We start from the raw sequence: 12,379 nt of genomic DNA on the forward strand, positions 1-12,379 counted from the left end.
AAATGGCGTTTGTTGCCCCGCCAGCTGGCGCGGAAATGCGGCGCATGCGCGGGAGCGTCAGCGGCCGCTGTCAGTTTCCCAGCGCATGCGCGGGAGCGTCAGCGGCTGCTGTCAGTTTCCCGCGCATGCGCAGTGGGGAGAGTCACTTCCGCCTCCACCATGGTGGAGGCCGTGGCGGAGGCGGAAGGGAAAGAGTGCCCCCACGGCACAGGCCCGCCCGCGGATCGGTGGGCCCCGATCGCGGGCCAGGCCACCGTGGGGGCACCCCCCGAGGTCAGATCGCCCCGCGCCCCCCCTAGGACCCCGGAGCCCGCCCACGGCGCCTGGTCCCGCCGGTAAATACCAGGTTTGATTTACGTCGGCGGGACAGGCAATTCCTGGGCGGGACTTCGGCCCATCTGGGCCGGAGAATCCATCGGGGGGTCCCGCCAACCGGCGCGGCCGGATTCCCGCCCCCGCCCAATCTCCGGGAGCGGAGACTTCGGCGGGGGCGGGGGCGGGATTCACGGCGGCCAACGGCCATTCTCCGACCCGGCGGGGGGTCGGAGAATGACGCCCGTGCTGCTGGCATTGTTCTGCATTACAAGTCAGCTGTTTAGCCCTCTGTGCTAAACCAGTCCCTGGCTGGGCCAGAACCATGCAAAAAAACCCATTAGAACATATGGAATACTGTGAACAGTTTTGATCCGTTTATCTAAGAAAACATATATTGGCATTGGAGTCAGTCCAGAGAAGGTTCAATAGGTTGATCTCGGGTATTGAGCGATTTTCCTATGAGGAGAGGTTGAGTAGGGCCTGTATTTGTGGATGTTGAGAAGAATGCGTGGTGACCTTATTGAGACATATGGGATTCTCAGGGGCTTGACAGGGTAGATGCTGAGAGATTGTTTCCCTTTGTGTGAGAGTCTAGGACCAGAGGACATAATCACAGAGTAAGGGGTCGCCCCATATAAGACAGAGATGATGAAGAATACCTTCTCTTTAAGGTCGTGAACCTGCGGAATTCTTCATTGCAGAGGGCTGTAGAGGCAGGGTTGTTAAATGTGTTCAAGCTGAGATAGGGTGATTTTTAATCAGTAAGGGAATCGAGGGTTATGGGATAAGGTGGGAAGGTGGTGTTGAGGATTGTCATATTGGATCAGAGATGATCTGATTGAATGGTGGAGCGGGCATGATGGACCGAATAGCCAACTTCTGCTCCTATGTCTTATGGTCTTATGGTGTTGAGTGTACTGAGGAACCAGAGAAATATGGGGCGAAATTCTCCCCAAACGGCACGATGTCCGCCGACTGGCGCCAAAAGGGCGCCAATCAGACGGGCATCGCGCCGCCCCAAAGGTGCGGAATGCTCCGCATCTTTGGGGGCCGAGCCCCAACATTGAGGGGCTAGGCCGGCGCCGGAGGGATTTCCGCCCCACCAGCTGGCGGAAACGGCCTTTGTTGCCCCGCCAGCTGGCGCGGAAATGACATGTCGGGGCGGCGCATGCGCGGGAGTGTCAGCGGCCTCTGACAGTTTCCCGCGCATGCGCAGTGGGGAGAGTCTCTTCCGCCTCCGCCATGGTGGAGGCCGTTGCGGAGGCGGAAGGGAAAGAGTGCCCCCATGGCACAGGCCCGCCCGCGGATCAGTGGGCCCCGATCGCGGGCCAGGCCACCGTGGGGGCACCCCCCTGGGTCAGATCGCCCCGCGCCCCCCCCAGGACCCCGGAGCCCGCCCACGCCGCCTGGTCCCGCCGGTAAATACCTACTTTAATTTACGCCGGCGGGACAGGCAATTTCTCGGCGGGACTTCGGCCCGTCCGGGCCGGAGAATTGAGCAGGGGGCCCGCCAACCAGCGCGGCCCGATTCCCACCCCGCCCAATCTCCGGTACGGGAGACTTCGGCAACCGGTGGGGGCGGGATTCACGGCGGCCAACGGCCATTCTCCGACCCGCTGGGGGGGTCGGAGAATGACGCCCCAGGTGCTCTACATATCATCCTGACAGTTGGTCCTGAAATTAATTGTCAGATTGGTATCTACCAGCAAGATACGATTTTAAAATATACTTACCTGAATGGGAAGCCAGCAAAAGCAAATGCGCTAAAGGGTGAAACCTTTCTTATTGCAGTGACCAGTTGGATACCACAGTGGTCTGGGGCGTCATTCTCCGACCCCCCAGTGGGTCGGAGAATGGCCGTTGGCCACCGTGAATCCCGCCCCTGACGGTTGTTGAAGTCTCGGCGGGGGCGGGAATCGGGCTGCGCCGGTTGGCGGGCCCCCCCCGCTCGATTCTCCGGCCCGGATGGGCCGAAGTCCCGCCGAGAAATTGCCTGTCCCGCCGGCGTAAATTAAAGTACCTATTTACCGGCGGAACAAGGCGGCGTGGGCGGGCTCCGGGGTCCTGGGGGGGGCGCGGGGCGATCTGACCCCGGGGGTGCCCCCACGGTGGCCTGGCCCGCGATCGGGGCACACCGATCCGCTGACGCTCACGCGCATGCGCGCATGCGCCGCACCGAATGTCATTTCCGCGCCAGCTGGCGGGGCAACAAAGGCCGTTTATGCCAGCTGGTGGGGCGGAAATTCCTCCGGCGTCGGCCTAGCCCCTCAATGTTGAGGCTCGGCCCCCAAAGATGCGGAGCATTCCACACCTTTGGGGCGGCGCGATGCCCGTCTGATTGGCGCCGTTTTGGGCGCCAGTCGGCGGACATCGCGCCGTTTGGGGAGAATTTTGCCCCTGATCTGGGTTCCTTATGTTTCCCACTATTCATAAATTGTTTGAAGGAAGATACTTGATATTGGCCAGCTGCTTTCGCATGGTTCAATTGCTATCGGTCTAGTCATAACCAGATAATCACCTGCAGTAGCTGTTTTTCCCCAAGGCTCTATTCTTGGCTCTCCTAGTCCTCATCTAAATGTTGCCCCTTGTCCGAAAGTCCAATGTTGGATTTCACATGTACTCAAATAACACTCAGCTCTACCGCACCACCATCACTCTTAACCCCTTCCCTGCCTCTGATTTGTCATACTCCTTGTCCAACATCCAATATTGGATAAGCAGAGCATTCGGCCGACAACAAAATTTCCCAGCGGAGGTGGATACGAGGCAGCAAGTCCCAGAAACTGCCGTTGGGTCAGGATCCCAATGTCTTCGTGTTCTCTCTGACTTTCCCAGGACGGATTGGTTTTGGAAGTAATTAGGAAGTGGTTGAGATAGTTAAGAAGGCAATTAAGGTTTGTTTTAATCCTGAATTCTGGATTTTTGTGCCAGTGACTTATTTCCTGAAATTAAACAGAATACTGCAGATGTTGGAAATCAAATGAAGTAACCGAAAATGCTGGAAAATCTCAGCAGGTATGGCAACATCTGTGGAGTGGGTTAACATTCAGAGTTGAATATGACTCTGAGATCCACCGGGAAGAGACAAGCACGGTGTCTTCTGTAAGCACAAGATCACTTCTCTATTATGTGACTGAGCATCTCAGGATAATCAGGCTGCCTCAGCAGGTTATTTCTAACTCTGCATCCTTGCCCTTCCCAATGGAGCAGGTTAGCATGCATTACCAGTGGCTGATAAGGTGCCTGTCACTGAAAGACCAGCCCCATCCCCTCCCCTCCCCTATCCAGCACCCACCACCCAGGTCCCTGCTTTTTGTCAAGTTGAGTGCGTTCTTCTCCTGCAAGGATGAAAGCAGTGGTGTGAATGTTCAGAATGGCTAGTGTGGAGATGAGGGACGGTCATGATTTGTGCTGGGTAACTACGAGGCATGGACGTGAGAAGGCAATCGGGTGAGTATTGGTCATTCGGAGATGGAGATGTGGGGTGTCTGGGGAGAGGAGAATGAGTGGCTCTGCAAGGTGGCTTCACCTACGGTGTGCTGTGCTTTGATTGGGAAGAGATTGTGGGCTTAGCTCCTGAAAGTTTTACTTGCCTATTATACGCCAGGGTGTCCTAGATCCTCTTGGCACACTATCTCCAGGATGGAGGGACCACACGTCTGCTGCTGATTTTTATTGTTGCCTGGTTCCATCCATACATGCTTGTTTGGAGAGACTATCCTCTTCCTCCTGTCCTTGGGGGAGCTCACCTCATTGCAGCCTCCCCGAACCCTCAGGAAAGAGAGAGGGGTCTGGGAGGCAGCCTTCGGTCTGCTGCACCTTTCCAGCAGGAAGTGTAGGTGAGAATATTTGCCCATGTCTTTGGCCTCTGCCACAAACTCCTTTCCTAGGTCCCTGTTCCCATCCTCCTCCAGTTTGCAATGTCCTGTCTCAGCAGTTCTTAAACTGTTTTGATTGAAGAATATACCATTGCAAATGGATTAGCGACCACAGACTGACACGTCTCCCATCTAAATTTTACTTGGTATATAAATGTGCTGCATGTAAAGAGTGATTTAATGGGCATGAATCTACCAGTACCCCTGTTGCACCTGCCAGGAGAATAGCGAGAGAGCCCCTAAGCGGGGTTCGGGCCAGGTGCCAAACAAAGCGCTATGCTCTTGGCCCGCAAAACATGACGCAATCTGGTCCTCACCCTTATTCGGTATGAACCAGAATGGCATACTTAAATGAGCCAGAAAGGGCATAAATCTGATTACCATGAATTTGCATATCACTAAACAGCTTAATGCCAATGCTTCCGGAAATGTTAGATATTAACCCCCGCCAGTATTGTGTATCGTTGCCAGGAATTGCTATTCGTTCTTGAGAACTAATCATGATGACTGTTATGGGCACGGAGGTGAGTATTACCCCTGCGTGGTATGAACATGGCTGACACACTGGCACTGCCTGGGTCAGGTTGGCACTGCTGGGGCAGGATCTTTATGGAATTTCATGGGCGGAGGGTTCCCATTATGTGAAGGGGGGGTTAATAGTGGAGATGGGGGTTGTTGTGCCAGCATGGCAGTTGAAGGGGTGGGGTTGGGGGGGATGGGAGGCATGTGGAATGGGGGGAATGACCGAAGGTCGACGAAGATGGTGGGGATGCCTGGTCACCCTGGTGCCCGCTTAGTGTCGGGATGGGTAGCCCGACCATCAAGTGATGCAGGGGAAGTTGGCCCCCTGTGTTCAAAAGTTGTGGGTGTTCCCCCTGTTCTACCGAGGGTCATGATGTCTGGGGGGGAAGTGGGTGGTTAGTGTGGGCCCTTAACGTTGAGAGCGAGGTGCCCTTTAAATATGGCGCCTCCATCACTGTGGAGGTGGCTCCATCAGGCCCGGCCTTGACAGACTGATGTGTTTTTGCTTTGACGAACACATGGATTCTCCACCACCAGTAGCGAAGTTCCCAACGCAACAGAGAATTGTGTGTCAGGCAGAAAATGGGATGGTCACCAATCCAGTTCTAATTCTTTGCTCCCCTGCTGGCAGTAGCAGCTAACTGCATGCCCTATAAATGGGTCATTTGAACCAGAATGTTTATAAATATCTGGGAGTTAAGTGCTTTCACTTCCTCTTTTTCTGAGCAGAATGCTCTTAACTGCTTTTGATATGGTGATGACCCATCAATCATAGCTAGATGTTTATAAACATTATGATTAGGTTCACATCAGAGTACTTGAGTATTCAAGTGTGAAGAGAAATGAAAATGAACAATCCAAACACCTACTGTCTGGAAACTATTATCCTGTCAATTACAGCGTATAAAAGCTATTTCTCTTTGAAAGTGAATGGAAGCCTCACAGATCAAAGGATCTGAGGAGATTTAAAGCCTTGTGACTTGACTTTCTATGAAGTAACAGCTGCTGTTTTCTACAATTCTGTCTGAGGCAGCAGGTATAAGGGACAGGTAAGTGAAAAAGCAATGGTTTTCACTGTAGCTGTCTGGACTCCTATTTAGATTTTGGGGGATGGGTCCCTGATAGGGGTGTCTCTGGTATGGGGGTGTTTGATATAGGGGGTCTCCAGTGGTGGTTTGAATGGAGATCATGGGGGGTGGTGTTGTGTCACCCTCATCCATGCATGCTGTGGTGCGAGTGACACAACAATTCCCGTGATGGTGACAGAGAGGATGCCCCTAATTATCAGTGGGGGGGGGGGGGGTAGGGGGGATTTGTGTAGTGGAGAGTGGCCAGCAGCTGGACCTTGATATCTGGCCACCTACCTGCTCAAAATGGCAATCCAATAACGGGATTTGGAGCTCCCCGCCGTGCATAGATTAGCATGGCAAGGGAGAGGGAATCACTCCTGGGCACCACTTTGGGCGCTAGCATAGCCTACCAAACAAAGAACCCAACCCAGAGTGTCAGAAGATCTAGGGTGAAAGCCTGGCTGTGTTTCTGGAGATGAAAATGCAGTTTTCAGTCAGAACCTGACATTTTGCCATTTTTCCTTGTGGAAATTCCACCCACATCTAGAGTTTGTTTTTGGTCTCCTTATTCAAGAAAGGATATAAATGTGTTAGAAGCAGTTCAGAGATGGTTCACTTGACTGATACCTGGGATGAGGGGGTTATTTTCTGAGGAACAGTTGCACAGGTGTTGCTTGGATCTATTGGAGTTCAGAAGATTGAGAGGTGACCTTATTGAAGCATATAAGATCCTGAGAGGGCTTGTCAGGTGGACGCTGAAAGAATAGTTCACCTTACGGGAGAGGATAGAACTAGGGTCTCAGTTTATAGGTAAGGGGTGTCCCATTTAAGTTGAAGATGAGAAAAAAAATTCTGAGGGTTGTGAATCTTTACAACACTCCTTCAGAGCGTGATGGAGGCAGGGTCATTGAATATTTCTAAGGCAGAGTTAGATAGATTCTTGACTAAGGCAGAAGTCAAATGTCATTGAGGGTTGGTGGGCTGTGGCGTTCAGGCTACAATCAGATCAGCCATGATTTTATTATATGGCGGAGCTGGCTTGAGGTACTGAATGATCTACTGCTCCTGGTTCATAAGTTGAGTTGCAAAGTTATTTAAATGTACAGCCCTTTAAAAATTGTAAAAATAGCCTGCCTGTGTCAATGAGAAGTAAAAAAAAAATACTCAAGCTGTCAAGTTACTTAAATGTGTAGTGAAGTCTGTAATAGATATTTAGTCTTTATTTTATTTAATCTGAAAATGGCAGTCTGTCAATGGTGGACACTGGTGAGTAGGCATGGAAGGTGTGAGGACAAAGGGTGGTGGGAGGGTTGGCATGGCTTGGCATGAGCTTATATTAAGGTGGCATAGGGCTATCAGAGATGATGGGGTGGATTGTGCTATGGGTTAGCATGAGTTGCCATTGAGGTGCTATATGGGGCTATAAAGGGCCATGGATGTCGGTGGGGACATTAGTTGGCATGGGGGTATGACGGGTCTTTTGGGGTGGATGAGGGGCAATGAGATGGCATGATTTGGCATGAATAGGGAATGGGTGAGGATGTGTAAGGGTTGAGGCTAGTGGGTCTAATGTTTAACAAAACAACTGGAAATAGTCCCAGAGACCAAGGCAGGCCTTTTGAACAGTCCCATTTAGCTCCACTCGGCTACCCCTGTGGCCACCTCTGATCTGTGTGCAGGGGCGCTGGGCCAAATTCCAACCCGTTCCCACCCCAAGACTTGATGGCCAAGGAAGGTGCATTCATAACTCAGCCAACAGATTGAATATCAACTCGCAAAATCCTTCCAACACAAGTGACAGTGGGAGAGATCCTTAGTCAGCCATACTTGATGTGGAGTGGGGCGCCTCAAGGTATAAGCCTCTGGCAACAGGCAAGTGATCTATTCCAGGTTTTTAAAAAAACATTCCATGGGGGACAGCTAAAAGTCTGTCTTGTGCACTACTAGGTGCAGGAAGAAGAACAACCTATTTAATTACCTTATGAAAACCACAGGCGGGATTCTCCGACCCCCCGCTGGGTCGGAGAATCGCTGTGGGCTGGCGTGAATCCCACCCCGCCGGTAGCCAAATTCTCCGGCACCAGATATTTGGCGGGGGCGGGAATCGCGCTGCACCGGTCGGTGTGCCCCCCCCCCCCCCCGCCGGCGATTCTCCGGCCCGTGATGGGCCAAAGTCCCGCTGCTGGAATGCCTGTCCTGCCGGCGAGGATCAACAAACCACCTCTCTTACCGGCGAGACCTGGCAGCGCGGGCGGGCTCCGGGGTGCTGGGGGGGGGGGGGCGCGGGATGATCTGACCCCGGGGGGGTGCCCCCACGGTGGCCTGGCCCGCAATCGGGGCCCACCGATCGGCGGGCGGGCCTGTGCCGTGGGGGCACTCTTTTCCCTCCGCCTCGGCCACATCATTTACCATGGCCGACGCGGAAGAGACACCCCCCTGCGCATGCGCGGGGATGACATCAGCAGCCACTGACGCTCCCGCGCATGCGCAGACTCGCGCCGGCCAAAGGCCGTCCACGCCAGCCGGGGGAGCGGAAGCCACTCCGACACGGGTCTAGCCCCTCAAGGCCCCTAAAGGTGTGGAGAAATCTGCACCTTTGGGGTGGCCCGACGCCGGAGTGTTTCCCGCCACTCCATCCCGCCGGGACGCCCCGCCCCGCTGGATAGAGGAGAATTCCGGCCCACAATTTGAAACTATCTCCACCACCCTTTCAGGTAGTGCATTTGGATCATCACCACTTGTAGCATAGAAATCTTTTCCTCATACTACCTTTGATTTTTTTTGCCAGTCACCTTAAGTCTGTGACCTTTTGATTCTAGACCCCATCCACCAATGGAACATTTATCTCTATCTGCTTTGTCTAGGTACGTCCCAATTTTGAAAACCTCTAACCAATCCCTTATGAACCCTTCTTCTTTAAGGAGAAAAACTCCAGCTTCTTCAATCTATCGATGTCACTGAAGTCCCTCATTTCTAGAACGATTATAGTAAACCTTTTTTAACACCCTCTATATGGCTTCATATTGTTCCTAATGTGTGGAATTGGATACCCAATTGCAGTTGTGGCCAGCCCAATTTTCTTGCTTTAGTACTCTTTACCTCTATTTATAAAGCCCAGGATCCCGTGTGCCTTTTAGTCTGCCCTGAAATCTTCTGTGATTTGTGCCATAAAAGCCCAGATCTCACTGCTCCTGCACCCCCCCTTAAAATCCAACTGATTTCTGCAGTTTATCTCTTACACTTTTGCACATCTGTGTTAAATGTCACCTACCTTTTATTTGCCCCTCCTGCTAACCTGTCTATATCCTCTGCAAGTCTCTCATCATCCTTCCCATCCTTCACTGCACTTCCAGGTTTATGTTGTTTAAATATTTTGAAATTTTGCCAGGTATCCCCAAGTCCAAGTCATGAATAGACATCATGAAGAAGTGTGGTTCTAGTGCAGTCCCCTGGGAACAGTATTGTATACCTTCCTCCAATCCAAGAAACAACCATTCACCCCTACTCTCTGTTTCCTGTTATTGTCTCAAATGAATGGAAAGTCCTTAAGCCAAGTTTCTTCTGGTCCTGCTATGTAGAGTGTGGATAGGCCTCCACAGAGTCTGTGGATTGGACATTCTTTTATGATGTGGTGCAGAGTTTGCTGTCTCCCTGTGGAGGTTGGTCAATACTGTGGCTGGCACGGAACCTCTTCAGGGTGGACTACTCTTTCCTAGGAATGTTAAAGCTAGACAGTTGTTGGGCTGGGTCTGAGACATGGGGCGAAATTCTCCATAAGCGGCGCGATGTCCGCCGACCGGCGCCAAAAACGGCGCAAATCAGTCCGGCATCGCGCCGCCCCAAAGGTGCGGAATCCTCCGCAGCTTGACCGGCCGAGCCCTAACCTTGAGGGGCTAGGCCCGCGCCGGACTGATTTCCGCCCCGCCAGCTGGCGGGAAAGGCCTTTGGTGCCCCGCCAGCTGGCGCGGAAATGACTTTGCCGGGCGGCGCATGCGCGGGAGCGTCAGCGGCCGCTCACGGCATCCCCGCGCATGCGCAGTGGAGGGAGTCTCTTCCGCCTCCGCCATGGTGGAGACCGTGGTGAAGGCGGAAGGAAAAGAGTGCCCCCACGGCACAGGCTCGCCCGCGGATTGGTGGGGCCTGATCGCGGGCCAGGCCACTGTGGGGGCACCCCCCGGGGCCAGATCGCCCCGCGCCCCCCCCCCAGGACCCCGGAGCCCGCCCGCGCCGCCTTGTCCCGCCGGTAAGAGAGGTGTTTAATCCACGCCGGCGGGACAGGCATTCCAGCAGCCCCCGCCGAATCTCCGGTGTCAGGAGAATTCGGCAACCGGCGGGGGCGGGATTCACGCCAGCCCCCGGGATTCACGCCAGCCCCCGGCGATTCTCTGACCCGGCGGGGGGTCAGAGAATTTCGCCCCAGGTATTTGTTTGTCACGTCCAATGATTCCCATTCATTTGTCCAGGAGGAATTTGCAAAGTGTGGGAGGGTTTTTCCAGATTGGCCTTCTTGATTGGAGTCGAGCCTTGGGTGGGTGAATAGATCAGCATGGAGTAGCATTGTTTCCTGTCACGTAACCAACATTGTATCCATGCTGCTATCGTCCCTTTTATTCGCTGGGTTTCAAATTAGCAGACAATCCTATTATATGGCACTGTACACTTTTTAAATCACGGAGTACTGTGGCGGTGAATGAAATTGGGTCTTGATGTTTATTAAAATACAAATAGTACTACTTTGGATGAGCTCAAATTTACAGATGGGGAAAGGCTGACTAGGAGAACAATGGAGGGTGCCAAGGTGGCACAGTTCCAGGGGCCCAGGTCGAATTTTGTTCTGAGTGACTGCCTGTGTGGAACTTGCATTTTCTCCCTGTGTCTGCGTGGACTTCCTCTGGGTGCTCCAGTTTCCTTCCACAGTCCAAAGGCGTGCAAGTTAGATGGATTGGCTATGCTAAATTGCCCCTTGGTTTCCAAAGGGTAGGTGGGGTTATGGGGATAGGGCGGGGGAGTGGTCCTCGGTCGGTGCTCATTGGAGGGTCAGTGCAGACTCGATGGGCTGAATGGCTTCCTTCTGCACTGTAGTGATTCTATTCTATGTGCAGGTTCGGTAGGGTTATGGGGACCGGGCAGGAGAGTGAGCTTGGGTAAGGTGCTTTTTCGGAGGGTCCATGCTGACTCGATGGGTCAAATGGGCTCCTTCTGCACTACAGGGATTCTATGACTTCAATAGAGTAGTCAGATCTAGAGATAACAAAGACATTGATGAATATTTGGCTAATAGATGAGCTAAGGCAGGGATAGAATCATAGAATCATAGAAGTTTACAGCATGGAAACAGGCCCTTCGGCCCAACCAGTCCATGCCGCCCAGTTTTCACCATTAAGCTAGTCCCAGTTGCCCGCACTTGGCCCATAACCCTCTATACCCATCTTACCCATGTAACTATCTAAATGTTTTTTAAAAGACACAATTGTACCCGCCTCTACTACTACCTCTGGCAGCCCATTCCAGACACTCACTACCCTCTGAGTGAAGAAATTGCCCCTCTGGGCCCTTCTGAATCTCTCCCCTCTCACTTTAAACCTATGCCTTCTAGTTTTAGACTCCCCTACCTTTGGGAAAAGATGTTGACTATCTACCTTATCTATGCCCCTCATTATTTTATAGACCTCTATAAGATCACCCCTAAGCCTCCTACGTTCCAAGGAAAAAAGTCCCAGTCTATCCAGCCTCTCCTTATAACTCAAACCATCAAGTCCCGGCAACATCCTAGTAAATCTTTTCTGCACTCTTTCCAGTTTAATAATATCCTTCCTATAATAGGGTGACCAGAACTGCACACAGTATTCCAAGTGTGGCCGTACCAATGTCTTGTACAACTTCAACAAGATGTCCCAACTCCTGTATTCAATGTTCTGACCAATGAAACCAAGCATGCCGAATGCCTTCTTCACCACCCTGTCCACCTGCGACTCCACCTTCAAGGAGCTATGAACCTGTACTCCTAGATCTCTTTGTTCTATAACTCTCCCCAACGCCATACCATTAACTGAGTAGGTCCTGGCCTGATTCGATCTGCCAAAATGCATCACCTCACATTTATCTAAATTAAACTCCATCTGCCATTCGTCGGCCCACTGGCCTAATTGATCAAGATCCCGTTGCAATCCTAGATAACCTTCTTCACTATCCACTGTGCCACCAATCTTGGTGTCATCTGCAAACTTACTAACCATGCCTCCTAAATTCTCATCCAAATCATTAATATAAATCACAAATAACAGTGGACCCAGCACCGATCCCTGAGGCACACCACTGGTCACAGGCCTCCAGTTTGAAAAACAACCCTCTACAACCACCTTCTGTCGTCCAGCCAATTTTGAATCCAATTGGCAACCTCACCCTGGATCCCGTGAGCTTTAACCTTCTGCAACAACCTACCATGCGGTACCTTGTCAAAGGCTTTGCTAAAGTCCATGTAGACAACGTCTACTGCACTGCCCTCATCTACCTTCTTGGTCACCCCCTCAAAAAACTCAATCAAATTTGTGAGACATGATTTTCCACGCACAAAGCCATGCTGACTGCCCCGAA

At 52.3% G+C, this 12,379-nt stretch overlaps 1 protein-coding gene across 1 annotated transcript in view; it reads left to right on the plus strand.

The window, feature by feature from the left end:
- LOC140389856 (transient receptor potential cation channel subfamily V member 6-like) overlaps positions 1-12,379 on the plus strand; it is a 218,144-nt gene that overhangs the window by 10,903 nt on the left and 194,862 nt on the right. The gene's annotated exons all lie outside the window — the stretch shown is intronic.

Source organism: Scyliorhinus torazame, chromosome 14, assembly GCF_047496885.1.
Source record: "Scyliorhinus torazame isolate Kashiwa2021f chromosome 14, sScyTor2.1, whole genome shotgun sequence".
In the NCBI taxonomy this organism is placed as follows: Eukaryota; Metazoa; Chordata; class Chondrichthyes; order Carcharhiniformes; family Scyliorhinidae; genus Scyliorhinus; species Scyliorhinus torazame.